We start from the raw sequence: 15,217 nt of genomic DNA on the forward strand, positions 1-15,217 counted from the left end.
ATACCAGGAAACATACACAATGCCTTTGGTGACCCAGACATATAAAACACACATGTATCTAGGGCTGCATGCTACAAATGTGTGTTCAAATAAGTGGAAATACATATTAAAATTATCTTTCTGTGGTTTTCACAATGTTCTTGATATCAATATTTTGAGCAATGTCATGCTCTATTGGCAAGGTTGCTAGCTCAACAAGAAAGTCTTTCTTGCATCATTGAAGATCAAATATAACTTTTGATCAACTTTAGCTTTGAAAATCTTCTTTTGCCACTGAAACAGGCAGGGTCCAGAGAATCCGGAGAGCATTACATGTGTTGGGGCTGCTCTCTGCTAAATCATTATTGTATACAAATTTCAGTACATCCTGTGGTGATATACAATTTGGAACTCTTGCTAAATCATTATTGTATACAAATTTCAGTACATCCTGTGGTGATATACAATTTGGAACTCTTGCAATGACTTGCAATTCATTGCACATATCTGACACAGCAATGTCCTTAGAGTCCTCATTTTGTATAGCTTTCTCTAGACTCAAGCAATGGGATGTGAACTGCCTCACCTTCCTTCGGACACAGACAGAACGATCAGGTTCAAGGCATGCAGGAATTTCCAACTCTTCTGCAAGTTTATGTGCATCGACAAGTGCTTTCTCAAACCATTCATCAGTCCTGCAACCACTACAAAACTGGTTCCTTCCAGTTGTTAAATGGCATCACAAACATGAAATGTTTTTTGCCTAAAGTAGCTTGTCACATTTAATTCAAAGAGAATGTTATGCCACACAACAAGGGAATCTACAAACCTGAAGCTAGAAATACCCTTTGCAAGACCTTGGACATCGATGCGAGTGATTACCAGAGGATTCTGTTGGTCAAGTGTAATTTGAAAGGTCAACTTGTGCATCATAAACATCATACTCATACACATCACCTGGAGAGGATACAAGGCAGACCAAGGGTGTCTTCTATAAAGCTATTATAACCTGTGTTGCTATTGGAAGGTTAAAGCATACAAAAACTATTAGTCCAACAGTAAACCCCTTGTTACGAACCAGGTAGATTTAGTACAGAAATCCACCTTGGACGTTGAAGGGAAGTGTTTGCGGCTAGGTGGCATGCTGTCAATAACATGCAAATCTAGCGTTCTGAAAAATTAGCAAGCGTTATGAGCCCTTCTGCAGGCTGTATTGTAAAGTGAACTACCTCAGCCTGGAAAGGGCCTTTGTGGTAATGGTCTGGAATCTGGTGCCTAATGGCTCAGGGCCGTTACCCCAGAGGCCCGGCTCAGGTTGAGTTGGTTGAGGCTATTAGCATCCCGGGCCAACATCTGGGGTGTTAATGTTTCTTTTTTCTAATGAGAAATCAGCTTCCCACATCCCACGTGTGCCATTTTATAATTAAAGAAATCTACAACAAAAATGGGATGTTGTCCCTTTTCTGTGTCCATGCCGGCCAGAGAGCAGATGAAGCTTCATGTAGGAGTCAGCCCAAGCAGGTGAGGAAGGGTTATAGCTGGTAGTCCAGAGGAGGGGGAGTAGGCACATTGCAGGGGTGGTGGGCCTGTGATATGATATGATATGGCATTCATAACGCGCCTATACACAAGTGTTTCAAGGCGCGACGAGGCAAGGGAGGGGAACAAAGGGAGGACGGACAACAATCCTACTAGGCCAGGTGTCATTAAAATCGCGCAAGTGCGTGGGAAGGGCGCAGGGACAGTGCAGTACATGGCAAAAGATGATAACAGTAAGTTAAGGGCTAAGAGGAGAGGACATCTGAAGATCAGAACAAAACAATATAGCGGCTTGTGGAATGGGTCAGGTGGCACAAGGGAAAGTGCATTTATACCGACAATGCAAGACTGTGTTTCCAGTCACCTAATTGGCTGGCTCCACTCTCTGGGGTGCTGAATGTTGGTTCCTATTGCACACAAATTGTTCAATGAGAACACTTAATGAACATTCCAAAGGTTATAATGAACAGAAGCGAAAGAAGTATGCTTAGTGATTCCAAATATAGTGAGTTGACAATGGCTTGTAAGGATGCCTTTATATGCTGGGAGAGTCTTGATTCTGAAGAGATGCCCCCAGGTAGACAGCATAAACTCGTCGATTCTGACACATGAGAAGCTGTTCCCATTACGATGATTTATAACTGTACACCATACTCCTTTAACAAACACAAGTATCTGTTATTTCTCAGGACGATTTCCAAAGATTTGTCTTCGTCAATGAAATTCTACATGACTTGACTACTGGTTTAATTCACCTTATCTTTTTGCTATGCGGTGTCATTCTTAGCGAATTGAACCCATGGTCGGCCAGTTCTTATTAGAATAAACCCCCATTTTTTTTGCTGTCTAGTAAGGATTTTTGACATGGGCGAACTAATTAATGCAGGATGTAGCATGTAAGGGCAAGGTGGTCGATTGGTTGAGTTGGTAGCGGTTGCTCTACTGTTACGTAACATTAAACTGAGTAAACAATAACAGCATTATTGCAGTGCTTAGAAGTGGGTGTAATTCAGTATATAGCGCTATATCAACAATGACAGACCCAGGCGGTAAGGGGTTTACGCCGGCGTAAACAGCGCCGACCCTTACCGCCTGAGTACGAGTTCCCTTAGCGCCATGGCGGATTTAACACCTGCTTTTAGCAGGTGTTAAAATCCATGGCGCTAAGGGACCTTGTTGTTAATTACGCCACCGTAATTTACGGTGGCGTAATTAACGCCTTCCCCACTCCCATTATGCCCTATGGGGCAAAAATGGGAATGGGGAAGGGTAAATGGGGATTGGGGACTTACCGCCCCGCCAAGGTCGGAATGGGGCGGTAAGTCCGCCAACCACCATGGCGGAGTTGGCAACTTAGCGCCATGGACCATGGTGCAAATAGCGCCATGGTCCTCCGCCAAGGTCCTAATGAGGGCCAATATCATTATTATTTAGGAGGACATATTTCTAATGTTGTCGCACCGTTTGGACACCATTGTGTGATTCTGTGCCAATGTTTTCTTCTCTCTGTGGCTCAACCACCATAAATGCCAATAGCGACTGTGCTTAGACATGGACTAAATGCCAGTATGCAGCACTATGCAAACAACTGGGCAGTCCAATTCACAAGTCTGCAGCATCTGTCCTTTTCTAGTTCAAGTGAGAAAAGCAGGCCAGAGTCGAACTAATGTTCAAACCTTTGCTGTGTCTGCGTCATGAAGCAGCGTCTTTCTACACACCTAGTAAATATGGATGAGCTCTGGTACATTACAAGGAAATAAGATTTACAGCACTGAAACCAATACCTTTTCCCACTTCCCAACCAGCGCATCAAAACTAATTAAACTCAAAGTTTGTTTACTAAAGTAAGTGCCATGGGAAGGCATCACAAAAAAAAAATAAGATTACTGTTAATATAATAGCTACAATATTAAAATCCGATGAATTCCCCAGCTCATTTCAAAGCGTACCTTACTCACCCTATCAGCATATGTTATAAAAATCTGTCTCTTTAGTATGTGCGACAAGCACATAATCCAGACTGGATTTTTTTTTTGTTTGTTGGGGGGGTCTTTGCCACCCTCCCAGTTTTTCCCTCGGGCGTGGGGGTAAAGGACTGTCTTCTGGAATTGCAGTTACTTGACTGTGGGACGGAGTCGGGGATGGCAAAGGCCTAGGATGGAGAGAGCCACTCCGCTAATTGACTGTATGTACCTTCTCGTTCTCCCTGCTTGATCCTGTATACAGCACTGTAACCATAGCTGTACTGTACGTATTCCTGTAATCTTAACAACCCTCATCATGACTTCGCGCCCGAATACCCCTGGGTCTGGTGCGCAATATAAATAATAAAACAAACAAACAAACACATCTAATATAGCCCTCAGCCCGACTTGTGCCCTGGGCGAAATTCCCTCCCACAATGCCTGGCAAAGTATCTAGCCGTAATAAAACGGTAGGAACACGGGGCAAAAAATCTTATGAACTGCGATCCAGCAAGCAGCCCATAGCCTCTGACAATGCAGGGGTAAAGGAGCCTGGTGATAGACCCCAGGTACTACAAAAGGGCCCGCTAGATGCCTTTTTCCCCATTAAAACGCCTGAAGTTGAATTAGCTGCTTTAAACCAGGATTGCAGCGTCCCACAACTAGAGGGCGAAGGCAGCTATGTGCTGCTGGATCTGGACAATGACTCTCTTCTACAACTATGCTACGCCTTGCAAGACCGAGTGGCTATGCAAGTGGTAGAACAAGAGGAGGAAGCAATAACCACTATACCAGCAACAGAATGCCCTCCAGCGATAACGGGAGAGGTGAAGAGCGTACATAGTTCCAGGGCTAAGGCGCACGGAGAGGAGCAACCAGTGGGGACTACTGGAACGCAGGACAAGCCGAAAGAGGAGCCACTATTGCTGCATAATGAGACACCACATACAATGTCTCCCGCCAGGGTGTCTCGACTCTCTGCCAGTCCTAATATGATATTTGACTCAGCCAATCCATTCCATGGATCCTCCAGAGTTTAGCACGCACGACACCTCACAAACAAGTCAGGCGGTGCTCAACTTTGCGGTGAAAATACTACTGAAATTGAGTGGCTCCATCCATGAAGACCTGAAAGCTCAGGGGAGGGTGATGGCTTCCCTCTATTCACACCTGGGAAGGGCAAATAGAAATGCAACCTCGCCCATTATTGATTTGAGGGGAGATATTCCTCCAACCAATCCCCCGAGCAGTAATGGAGGAGAGGAAATTATGCCTACTTTGGACAAGGCGAGCGACCCTAGTTTGGGTGCACTGAGACCCGCTGCAGGAAAAAAAGGGGAAAAACCCACTGTGGCCCATGCATCCAGGAGACAAACTCGACTTGCGAATAAACGCCTGGTAAATGGCCGCAACCAGCAGAAGCCAGCTCTGCCGAGCCTGGAAGAAAGTGTGCAGGTGGTGGTGCCACCCCCGCCGCGTAACGCGACCCCTCCCCTGATGGGCAATAACATATCTGAAAAACAACGTAAACGGGCAGCCGGAGAAAGAGAAGGTCGGCCCAGACGGTGGGTACTTTAACAAGTTGGCTGTTAGAAGAGCAACCAAATAAAGGCCAAGCACCTTCAGAGCAGCCCCAGGGGGATAAGAGTTCTAATCATATATCTCCATCTGAACCCACCCGCTCCTGCCCCCCCTCCCACCCGCAGCAATCAGCTTCATTGCTGTCCTCGGATTCAGAGGTACAGTCATGTTCGGTCTGGTCCAAGCCTCAAGCGGGGGGTGGGAGGCACCGTGTGCGCTCGCAAGTAAGGTTGACGTAAGAAAGGTGGTAATTTCGCCAGTGGATAGTAACAAAGCTGGGTCCCAACTAAACCGGCCCACCTTGTTCGCTCTGTTTGCCAAAAAACCATCCCTTTGCATACTTAACTCAAGTGATGTTGACTTCGTCGAACCCTTACGCATGCCTGGAGTACAATTCACTACAATCCATTGTTGTCTGCCGGAAACTGCATCAATGATAAGGGCGAACCAAGCATCCTTGGGCTATTTGGGATATGTTTTGGACCCTCCAATTCCCAAAAGCCCACCCAGTGAGGAGTGCCGCAAATGTAAATGTGCATGTTCTCCCAGTGGACCGCCATCACCCCTAGGAAGTGCTGCCACCAAATTGACAGACAAACAAGGGTGGGAGTGGCTTCAAGAAATGTTCACGCAAAGGAAAGGAGGGTGAAACTCCACCATAATGAGCTGGAACACCAGGGGTTTCAGTCACTGGACTAATGGGGTGTTCCCACGACTGGCTATTGACATCCGAGCTATTCCTATTACAGGAAACATGGGTCACATTTGAAGTGGAATTTGATGGCTATGTCACCTTCCAGTCCCGGACAACAAAGGGTGATTTGGGTAGATGCAGGGCTGATCTACTGACCAGTGTTAAATCCTCATATAACCCCATGTTGATCCATGGGGATTGTTTGGGGGGGGGGAACCTACTGGTAATACAGATATCTCCAACCAGGGGTTTGGGGAGGCTACAATGACATATTCCAGGGGAATCTATCACGGAAGCCCTAGGGGATAAATTGGACTCCCTACTGACCACATGGTGTATGGGAAAAGACCCAGGATCCTTACTTTTAGGTGGAGATCCGAATGCCAAATGCTATGACTTGGAAGTGTGTGGGAATTACCCCAATGTTACCAACATCTATAGCTTACCTCTGACCAGGAGCAACCCTAAAGGGAAAGTGTGGCTAGACATTTGCAAGGAGTGAAACTTGACAATACAAAATGGCTGCACCCTCGGTAATTCACCAGGAAACTGTACATGGGCTGTGGGTGCAAAGCGCACAGTATTGGATTATATGGCAGTGTCGGAGTGCTTATTGGGACATGTCTTGCAGCTATGTATCTCCCTGAATAACCACAGTGACCATGCTACTCTAATGCTAAGTATGGAGGGAGGGGAGAAGACCATAAAAGTGGGTACATGCTCTGAAGTAGAACCTAACCATGCTGGGAATAGGATCCGGTGGATTCAGCCTAACATCGAAAAAATGAATACAATCCCCTTCCCCATTCAAACTGAAATTAAACAGCTACTCTGGGGAAGAAACCCAGAGGAGATTGAATGGTGGATAAGTCAAAAAACCCAGACACTGTACAAGGGCTCTTTAGCCCCGGGGATGGGATTGAAGGCGTGGGGAATTCGGCCTTTGATGCCAACATACATGACCAGAAACCGGAGATGCGCCGAGCCATCCAAGCTTTAAGCAGGCCAATAGCGACTGTAGGTGATCAGGGGTTGATAAAGACTAAAACCAAGGAGATAAAAAGAGTATCGCTCCTGGTTACGAGCATATCGCCTAACCCTACAGAGAGCTCAGTGGCAAAATTTCCTGAAATTCTCTGCAGTGGAAACAGCCGCAACATATGGCACTTCCTAGCCAAGGCAAGGGGTGAGCGGAACCTAAAGATATTGAACCCTATTTCTGGGGAAACGTGGGCAAATCATATTGCCAATAAATTCTATAAGGAGGGGGTGGTTACTACTAGGCTGCCGGTGGAAGTAAAATCTTGGCCACTCCAATTTAGCTACAATATAATCAAGCAGGCAATTATGAACCTAAAGCCTTCTAATGCCCTGGGCCCTAATGGATTGGCAAACTCGGTATTGAAAAAAGATCCCAACAATTGGACGCAGGTGCTGCTTACATTATTTTCCCATATCTGCAGAACATGCCTAGTCCCCTCCTCTTGGAAGAAGTCTCTGCTGATCCCTGTGCATAAAAAGGGCGATAGGGGGGTCCCCCACTAAATATAGACAACTTTAAATGCTGGATGTCACAAGCAAAATCTTTATGACACTGGTATTGAAAGAAGTAGACGCTTGGGTAACAGAAAACCAGATCCTACACTATGCACAAACAGGATTTAGACCTGGGGCCAGCACTACTCACAATATACGAGTACTTGATCAGTTGATCAATAATACCACTAGGAGCAGGGAGAGTACCCTGTTTATCGCTTTCATAGATTTCAGTAGTGCTTTTGACCTGGTGGTCCGTGATACCCTTTGGTCAAACCTTGAACTATGAACTGCCTGATTTGGTTAATGCACATTCCAATTGCACTCCATAGCAATACCGCAACTAAGGTTCATCTTAACGATAACGGTGAAGTATCTGTTATGATCTATACCAACATAGGGGTGAAGCAGGGCTGCGTGATGGCGCCCATGCTGCATAACCTCTACATTGCAGATCTTTTAGTGCGCATGGCCCTAAAATCAAATTGTCCACCTAAGCTAGGTAATACTCCTATCACTGGCATGCTCTATGCCGATGATCTAATTTTGTTTGATCATACATTATACATTATGCGGCATTAAGAGCAGCTAAATAGTTAGCAGTTTATGCCATTCAGTTAGGTTTGACCATCAACCTTGGTAAGACCAAAATAATAGTGATAGCCCATAAAGGCCCTAGTCACACTGGTATTGACACAAAATTGGGGACCATTGCAGTGGTAGACTCCTACCCCTACTTTGGGTTGGACTTTAAAGCGTCAGCCAACTACGAAGACATAAACATGCATAAAAAACGTAGAGCTAAGTTAGTGACACTTTAGGCATGTAAATTTGGAAGGGGATCGGCAGGCTTTAGTATGGCAGGAATACTAAAACTCTACCAACAGTGCTTTGTCCCTGCCATACTTTACGGCTTGGAGGTGTTGGCTATGCAAGATATGAAGTGGCTGAATATATTGGAGGGCCACTTCTGGCATATGGTGCTGAGACTAGGTCCGTCCTGCTCGGTACAGTACCTACGCCTAGAGTTGGGCCTCATCTCGTTGAAGGGCATGGCTTTACGTGCAAGAGGACTCTTTTACCTCAAAGCACGCACAGAATCTATGTTCCTACACCACAACTTTAAAGAACTAAATGAGGCCCTTCACAAGGAGATCCACTGGTTTTATGAGAAAAAGACACACCTGCCCTATGTCCACCAAAAAAGATTGTTTGAGGAAAAATTGAATAGATGGGATTGGAGCATGAATGCCGTCCACCTGGCCAAGCAGAGTGCATATGAGGCATTAGAGCATTTTACACATAGATATCTAAAACCTCAGCCTTATTTACTTCTATGTCTGGCCCCTGAGGTGAGGCATTTTATACTGAGACTTCGGACTAATCAGCTCCCAGTTCTAGCTAGCATTGGGGGCCATGCGAAGCTCCCGATTGAGGCTAGATACTGCCGAATATGCCAGACTGAAGGAGTGTTGTAAACTACCAAACTAACCATTTGTCCTAAATTTGGACCGTTATACATGTGCGCATTTGCGGAATGGGTGCATAACTATGAGACCATAATGGAGGAAGACTTCTGGGACAGTTGTCTAAATTCTGAGACCTTGGGTCTCCAACTGGCTTTCTTTAGGATATGGTCTCAGGTTAAGGCTCTACTGTTGGAAGAAACAGGATTATGATATGGTGGTCTATTTACTGCCTATTTTAGTGTTTATACATTGTTTATAGATTGTACCTCATATATACATCCTTAGATATATTTATTTTACTTACCCAAATGCATATGTATTTTATCTTTTTTTTTCCACACCCTATTATGATTATTATTTTTTGTTGTATGGTATGTTAAGTAAGTATTTATTATTATTATAAAAAAGTTACTAAGTTCCTTTTTAGCCTGCTATATTGCTTTCCTAGGCCCCTACCTGTGATGCACGTTTGACAACTTGAAGACTCAACTGAGGGATATGCATTTCTGTTTTTATCATTTTTTTGCAAATAAATATGGTCAGGAAAAGAGTGATGTCCATTTGTTTTAATGTGTAAAAATGTGTAACAAGTAGAAAACAGGGAGTCTTAAAAATAGCAATATTTTCAAGGAGGGCGTTTATGATATGATATGGCATTTATAACACCCCTATAAACAAGTGTTTCAAGGCACAATAAGACAAGCAGGGGGCACAAGAGGTGTACAAAACAATGATCTTACTAGGCTTTGTGTCATTCAGATCGCACAAGTGCGGGTAAGAGGGAGGGGAGAAGTGCCAGGAGGGGTTGTATTGGAGAAGTGAAGGTACATATAAGTGAGGCCAGCAGGTGGCTCATAAGCGCATGTAACTAATACGTGTTGCCAGTAAGTGGCTAATAAGTGCAGAGAAAGGGACAGTAGGGTTACAGGTACAGCCCCTAAGTGCTGGGGAGCGCGGATGCGGTGTGAGAGCAACTGGACAAGCAGGAGCCTGGGTCCAAGTTCAGAGGGTAGCCAGGTGACTTGTGCACTGAGCAGTCAGAGACATCAGCAGGGGAGAGGAAGAGACAAAGCTGAAGCGAAAAGGAAGGTCTTGAATTGCTTCCAGAACCACAGGTGATTCTTTTAAATTTTGAGAGTGGCCGGGAGCATGTTCCAGAGCGAGGCCCCAGTCGAGGAGCGTAATCTACCCCCCACTCTCTGCTTGGAGAAGCGCCTGACACTCAGGAAGTTGGAAGTAGATGAGTGGAGAGCTCAAGAAGGAAGATGTTTAGGAAGAGAAAGTTGGAGGTAGAGAGGTCCCAAGCCCCTTAAAGCCTTGTGAACAATGCAAAGGGTCTTAAACTTGATCCTTGCAGCCACAGGGAGCCAGTGGAGCGATTTCAGAGCTGGAGAGATACGATTCCTGTGCTTGAGGCCAAGGAAAAGTTTTGCAGTTCTGTTCTGGATAAGTTATAAAGGTCGAAGAGTAGAGGCAAGCAGATTTATAAAGAAGCAGTTGCAGTAGCCCAGCCTATAGAGGACCAGGGCTCTGCAGACGGTAAGCTTCTGGAGGAAAGTGAGAAAAGGAAGAATACCTCTGATGTGGTGCGTCTGATAGTTCAATTGTTACACTCACCTGACTCCCACGGAGGCGCTGGCCTGGTTCGCGCTGCTGTGACCTCTTCTAAGGTGATGCGCGGGGTTCGGAAGACGGACTGGACCCGGCCCCCAAATCTGGCTTGTCTGGCTCGCAGAAGTATCCTTCTGTAGGCGAAAATAGGGGATTAACTGTCTGCGGGGTAATGCAATCGGTCTCCCACTTTCCCCTCTCACCCTCCTTGAAACCCTTCTGTGATTTCTCGTAGCGTCTCACCTTAGGGTCTGGAAGGACGAGCTCTCCATCCTGCTTCTGATGCAGGGGCGCGTTGGTATCAAGTTACTTCACTGGATTTTCGGATTGGTGAGAGCCAAACTTGCTTGGCTTCCAGGTAAGTTTTTTGATAAGAGGTTCCCCTTGTGTCCATGCATTAATGTACTAATGCTAGTGTCTTTTTCCCCATAGGGGCCGGGGTACGGAATGCCGGGGAACAGGCACCGACCCGAGATGAGCGGTGAAATCCTTGTAGAAATCAGGTAAGTCTTTAAGGAGCATTTTTTGGTAATGTCTTTTCATTCGCTCATTAACGCTGATGTCTCTTTTTCCCCTTAGGGGCCGGGGTCCGGAAATGCCAGGATACGGCATGGACCCGAAATGAAGAGGGAATGAATCAACAGGTAAGTCTTAACATGGAGATTTAGCTTTCCTTATTCCCTTCTCTCTCTCACCTTTTGTTCTGGTGTTTTTCTGACTGCGAATCCGGATGATCGCTGCTGAACATGGAGGCGCCCTGTAAAGGTGGGTGGAATGCGGCGCTGCAGCGATCGACGCGATGAGCTTTTAAATTAAAGTCTTCCTTTTCAGGATTGTCGGCGAGATGTATCCGGGATGCGGATTTAGCAGGTAAGGACTTTTCCTTCTTCTGTTCTCTTCTTCTCTTCCTTTGCAGGTGATCCAGGATGCTGGCAGGCGTGGCAGAAGTCAGGATGCAGGAGCAGACACTGTGAGCGTCCAGCTGCTAGATGCAGAACAACGCGAAGCACGTGTGGCTGTTCGGGTGGGGTTTAAATAGCCTTGGAAGAAGTTCCAGGTATGTATCCTTCCTCCAATCAGGTATGTATCCTTCCCCGACCACGCCCGGATGGTAAATTAGTCCCACAGGTAAAGTAGTTCCTTTCAGGCCTCAAGGAGGCCGGGATCCTGCAGCATGGTCTGCATCAGGTAAGTGCACCCAAGCATTCCCATAATGAGCCTGGCGCCTATGGCGCCAGGACTGATGTCTTTTATGAGCCTGGCGCCATAGGCGCCAGGACACTGTCCAAAGGGCCCCTATATGGGGTTGCTGGGTCCTTCCTTGGGGACTGGATGTCCGCTTTCGGGGACGCCGGGCTTGAACCGGCTCCCCGGGAGCGGGCATCATGACATCAACTTCTGAGAGACGTCAGAGATGTGAGGAGAAAAGGAGAGGGTGGAGTCAAAGATGACACCAAGGTTTTTAGCCTCACAGGAAGGAGAAGGAAGAGGGCCCAGGACGGGTGGCCAGAGAGAGAGGAAAGGAGGGATCAGGTGTCCCAATGATGAGGATCTCAGACTAACTGCCATTAAGGCAGAGATCACTGGTGGCAGACCATTCCTAAATTGCAGATAGACAGTCTGGTATGAGAGAAGGAGCAGAGGTGGCTGAAGGGAGCCTGAAAGAGAGCTGGGTGTCATCTGCATAGCACTGAAAATTGGTGTAGAAAGTAGCAAAGGGCTGGGCAAGAGGTGCCAGGTATGGTTGAAGAGTCAGGTAGAAAGGTTAGACCCCTGGGGAACTCGACAAATAGGGAAAGAGATGGAAGAGAGAAAGGACCCCAGTTGGACCTCAGAGGGTCAGTCGGTGAGAAAGGCGGTCCACCAGGCCAGTGCCTGATCAGTGATACGCAGGTTGTCTCAGAGACGGTTGAGCAGGATGGTTGACCGTATCAAAAGCAGAGGATAGATTGAGGAGGCAACCAACAGATTCAGTATGTAGGTTAAGCTGGCAGATGGCCAGCTTTTCAAGAGTTTGCCCAGGAAAGGAGTGATGGTGATCCGGTGATAGTTAGCCGGAGAGGACTGATCGGCAGAGTTTATTTTTAGGAGAAGGTGCACAAGGGAGTGCTTAAGGGGGGAGTGGAAGGTTCCAGTGGCAAAGGAGTGATTGCAGAAATTGGCCAAGGCTGGAGAAAGAGTGTCAATATGGTCCTTAATTGTTCTGGATGAGCAGGGGAGGACCTGCTTTGACAAGACTTTCATAGATCAGACTTGTCTAGAAACATTGTCGGCGTGAACAAGGGAAAGAAAGAGAAAGGAGGAGAAGAAACGGCCACAGATGGGCCAGGAGTAGTAGAGGAAGAGGAAGAGGAAGTAGAGGAAGAGAGGGTGGTCAGGATGTCCTGAGACCTAGTGGTGAAATTAGAAGCCAGGGCTGTACAGAGGGCCTGAGTGGGAACAGGAGAGGTGGAGACTGCAGTAGGATTTGCCAGCTCCTTGCAGATTTTGAACATTTCGGCCGAGTTGTTAGATGTTGCAGAGACACGGGCTTCTTAGAGAGGACCGAGTGTCTGCACTGCCTTTGGAGCAGACGGCAGGCCGTTTGTCAGGAGGAGCATCTGAAGCCCTCCATTTCCTCTTAGCCAACCTACACTTGCATTTAAGGGTGACGAGCTCCGACTCGTACCAAGAGTTGCACTTGGATTTGGGCATCAAGCAGACTCTCATGACCGTGGCAAGGTCATCCAGAGTGTTGGAGATAGAAAGGTGAAGGTTAGAGAGGGCTGTGTCAGGTGTGTGAGTCAGTCAAAGGTGCAGGAGAAGGAGAGAAAGTAGGGTGAAAGCATCAACTGACACACGTTTCATGGGTTGGATGACCTAGAAGGTAGGTGGCTGTGCTGGAGTCAGCTTGGCCTGAGGGGTGGAGGGGTGGAGACAGAGAGGTGGGAGGAAATAAGAAAGTGGTCATTCCAGGAGAGAGGAGTGGTGGGAGAGCTAGAGAAGGGAAGGTCTAAGGAGAACACAGCATCCAGAGTGTGCCCTGCAGAGTGAGTCGGGCCAAAGGGAAGAATATAGAGAGAGAGAGTCCCAGATGTTGCAAAAGAGTCCAGTAGAAGGTCTAGAAGTATCCAGGTGTGTATTCAGATCTTCAAGGAGGAGGAGCTGAGAGGAAGAGGCAAGGCAGGAGGAGGAGAGATCAGCCCACTCAGAGAGGAAGAGGCAGACAAAGCCAGGCGGCCTGTAGATAGTGGCCACAGCGAGAGGGAGGCCAGGTGAGATAGGCAGCCTGCAGACCAGGTATTCAAAGGAGGAGTAGTCCTGTGTTGGAATGACAGAAGCAGGGATCCACTCAGGGAAAATCAAGGCTACACCCCCTCAGGGGCAGTTGGTTCTGTGTTCGGAGAGGATCTTTTAGCTATCAGGAAAGAGAGTGTCAAAACTGAGAAGAGAACTATCCGTAAAACACGTTTCGGCGAGACTGAGTACATACAAATCAAGCTCTTCCAGGAGTTGGCAGATGTCAGAGGAGTGTTTGACAGCTTTGCAAGAGTAGAGAGTAGAAATGTGGAGCAAGTTGCCAAATTTGAAGTACTTCCGTGGAGAGGTACAGGCCAGAGGTATGCCGTGCGGAAGCATTGGAGGAAGGAGGAGAGGAAAAGGTATTCAGAGAGGAAGAAGAGGGTTTCAGAGCAGTGGCGGAGGAAGGAGGCAACAGGGTGTCCAGCGAGGTAGCAGGAAGGCCAGAGAGGTGGCAGAGGAAGGAGGCTGCAGAGGAGCCAAAGAGGGGTTAGTAGGGATAGCAGGAGGAATTTGATAAGGTGCAGGAAGTGTCTATAAAAAGGAAGAGATTGGCCTGAGGGCCCTGGACCAAGACAGTGCCATTTACGTTAACATTAATGATGGTCTTAGAGGATTGGAAGGGAGCCATGAGTGCCTCCCACTGGGTGCCACCATTAATGAGAGAGGAGGAGAAAGGAGAGAAAACAGAGACCATATGGTGGGGGTCCATAGGCCTGGAGAGGCTACGGCAAAGAGGATGTTGGTAAGGTTCTGTCTGGCGGAAGCACTGGTCTAGGTATCCGCAATAGAGAGGCCCAGGTTGGAGACCAGAATGTCTCTTTTTAGATTCTTCCTGCCAGACCTAGTGAGAGGGATAGAATAGTTGATAGAACATCAGTTTGAGAAGATAGGTGAGACAGAGAGCACCATAGAGTGTGCAGGGAGAAAGAGGGAGGAAGGAGGAGAGAGGTGAAGCCCGACGGGGGGTCACACAGCGTTCAGACAGGAAGGGAGGCACAGTGGGGAGACGAAAGAGCAGGGAGCAGAGCAGGACAGGAGCAATGGACCTGAGAATCAAAAGTGAACAAAGCACAATGCAGAACAAAAGACACAGAAGGGAACCTAGAAGAAAGGAATGCAGGCAATGGAAGTAAAGCCAGAAACCGTAGAGCAATAAATAATATTCAAAGTGAAGAGAAACAACAAAAGGACAGTACACTCGACAGGGCACCAAAGACAAAAAGCAACCTAGATGGGAAGAATGCAGACAATGCAAGTGATGCCAAATAACCTTTGAGCACAACACGGTAACAAAAACCCTAGTGAACATAAAAGGTCAGTACAATCCACAGGGCACAAGAAGCAACACAGAACCTAGAAGGGAAGGATTCAGGCAAGGCAATGTAATGCCAAAAACCATGGAGCACAAAATAGTGTCACAACAGTAAACAGTAGGTCAAAGAGGGGAAGGTTGTAAGATGCAGGGCAATGAAGGGCAATTCAGGGGGGCGAATGATACAGGATGCAGTGAACAACGATGCAAGGGAGCACAAGTGGCAAGAAACAAAACAGGGCGCATGCAG

This window comes from Ambystoma mexicanum, chromosome 6q, assembly GCF_040938575.1.
Source record: "Ambystoma mexicanum isolate Mex_15411 chromosome 6q, UKY_AmexF1_1, whole genome shotgun sequence".
Taxonomy (NCBI): Eukaryota; Metazoa; Chordata; class Amphibia; order Caudata; family Ambystomatidae; genus Ambystoma; species Ambystoma mexicanum.